Here is a 2,868-nt window from a genome sequence, read left to right on the forward strand (position 1 = left end):
GGTCGCCCCATGGCTTCCTTAAAAGGGAAGCTCCGGGAGGCACCAGCCAATCAGGAGAGGGGCCGCAGGGTGGCGGCTACTTCGGCTGGAAGAAGTCCAGCTGGGTCGTGAGCGCCCTGGCAGCCCCGGAAGGGACGCCTGTAATTAGCCTCAGTTTCCTCGTGTGTAAAACGAGGAGAGTAACAGCACCGGCTTCCCAGGGCTGAGGTGAACTGCTGACGGCAGCGCCTTGGAAAGCGTCCAGCCCCAAAAACATGGCGCCCTATTCTGCAGCTGCGCACTTCCTCCCGACTAGGCTGGGGGGCACCCTCACGGCCTCCTGGCCGCCGGGCCCCTCTGCCTCTAGGATCCTGGCCTCCTTTCCGGCCTACTTCCTGCCAGGAAGCATTCCCAATGCTCCCAGCTGCCACCCACGGGCCTTCACGTTCTCCCTACCTCAGGTCACCTTGTACAGAGAGTGTGCAGAGCAAGCGCTTTTAGGACCAGGACTGTTTTCTTTGGGCCTCAGTATCCCCAGAGTCTACCTATCACGGTGCCCGGCACATAGGCCAACAGAAATCAATAAACAAACGTTTAAAAAAAAACCAGGTTTGTATTTGTTTCATTAAATATTTCCCAGTTCCATTTTTAAAAATTAACATTCATGTGTTTAAAACGTTGGATTTCAAATTACCTCTTGCTTGCCCCTCCCCCACGCCTTGAGAGGGCAAGCAACATGACATGGATTATCTATGTGAAGTTATACAAAATATTATTTCCATATTAGCCACATTGCAAAAGAAAATGCACATGCACACAAAAAAGGGAGAGAGAGAGAGAGAGAGAGAGAGAGAGAGAGAGAGAGAGAGAGAGAGAGAGAGAGAGAGAGAGAGAGAAGGATGGGAGAAAGAGAAAGAAAGGAAGGAAGGAAAGAAAGGGAAAAGAAAAAGTGTGCTTCAATCTGCACTCAGAGTCCATCAGCTCTCTGGATAGCATTTTTCATCATGGGTCCTTCTGAATTGTTTTGGTTCATTGTCTTTTTCAGAATAGCCAAGTCTTTCACAGTTGAATATCCTTACAATATTGCTCTGTGTACAACGTTGTCCTAGTCCTGCTCACTTCACTTTGCATAAGTTCATATATGTCTTCCTCAGTTCATGTATGTCTTCCTCAATTTTTCTGAAACCATCCCCTTCATCACTTCTTTTTTTGTTTTTGTTTTTGTTTTTGCAGGGCAATGGGGGTTAAGTGACTTGCCCAGGGTCACACAGCTAGTTAAGTGTCAAGTGTCTGAGGCTGGATTTGAACTCAGGTCCTCCTGAATCCAAGGCCAGTGCTTCATCCACTGTGCCACCTAGCTGCCCCCCCTTCATCACTTCTTATAGCACAATAAAATTCCATCACAATTGTTGTTGAGTCATTTTTCAGTAGTGTCAAACTTTTCCTGACCCCATTTAGGGTTTCCTTGGCAAAGATACTGGAGTGGTTTGCCATTTCCTTCTCTGGCTCATTTTACATATGAAGAAACTGAGGCAAACAAGGTGTAGTGATTTGCCCAGAGTCACCCAGATACTAAGTGTCTGAGTCCAGACTTGAACTGGGCTCTTGGCCCAGCACTTGCCACCTAGTGGCCCCCACAATCTCTACTCCCTAGAGAGCTAAAAAAAAAGTCACAGTCTTCTCAAGCAGACCTCACCAGGTCCTATTGTACCAACTCTCTGATGGTGGTGGGTGGTGCCAGGCAGGTTTCAGGGGATGGGCAGTAATAGAGAGGCAGGTGTTGTGTGCTTGCCTTGGAGTCCAGAGTTCTGGGTTCAAATTATGACTATTCTACTTACTTGCTGTGTAACCACAAGCAAATAATTTAACCTCTCTGAGCCTCACCTGCGAGAGTGAGCTGGTAATAACTGTGGTAAAGAATGTATTGATTTGTGTTAAGTTAACTTTTTAATTTTGACTTTAAGTTCTATGGGAGGGGAGTCATCAGGAAGTAATAGCTATATACATAAACACACATATAATGTGTTTGTATATCATATATATACATATATATGAGTATTGATTGAACATTTAAAAAGTAATTATTGGATTAAAGAGTTAATAGCAATAATACACCCAGAAAAGCAAATCCCTCCTTATATGGCAAAGAATGAGCAGGTGCCTAGGTGTAGGCAGGAGATCTCTTCTTCTATTAGGCTGCATTCCCACTTGCTATTGAAGGACTTCCTGAGTCCTACCTACCTTCAGATTGTGAAAGGCCGGCTGCCCTCAGATATTTGTGTAGCCCTCTCAGATATCTGTCAGCAAGACTTACAGATGAGGAGCCAAGGATAAGCATTCATGCTCAGCCTTGTGAAATAAGTTATTGCATAGCTATCGATAGAGGAACAGATAACAAACGCGTCGGAGTCGCTGGAGCTAGGCCAGGCATCCTGCCTTTCCAAGGCTGCAATGATCCAATCTATCTTCTCCTGGTGGGTGTTGTGTTTATATTTGAAAAGTGGCCCACGATCGTCCATGATGCATTCTTCTTAGCAAAATGGACAAGGTTCTAAGTCCTGGTTCTGCCACTAAGTAGCAGTGTGTCCCTGAGCAAGTCACTTTACTCCTCTGGCCCTCAATATTGGGAGGGGATTGTACAGGTGGCCTCTGAGGTCCCTTGCAGCTCCAAATTTAGGATCATAGGATCACTGAGTAGTTTCCAGGGGTAGAGATATGCTCAGATACAGTTCTAGTACCTTCCCAATCTGTCAGTTACCAAATCATGGGCCAATCACCTAAGAAGAACCTGGCAGATCTGAACAAAATTGGGCATATTTAGGAAAAGTTACCAATTTATTGTTTTTAGCAGAGATACTGGGGTGGTTTGTCATTTCCTTCTCCACTGTG

Source organism: Dromiciops gliroides, chromosome X (assembly GCF_019393635.1).
Source record: "Dromiciops gliroides isolate mDroGli1 chromosome X, mDroGli1.pri, whole genome shotgun sequence".
NCBI classification, from domain to species: Eukaryota; Metazoa; Chordata; class Mammalia; order Microbiotheria; family Microbiotheriidae; genus Dromiciops; species Dromiciops gliroides.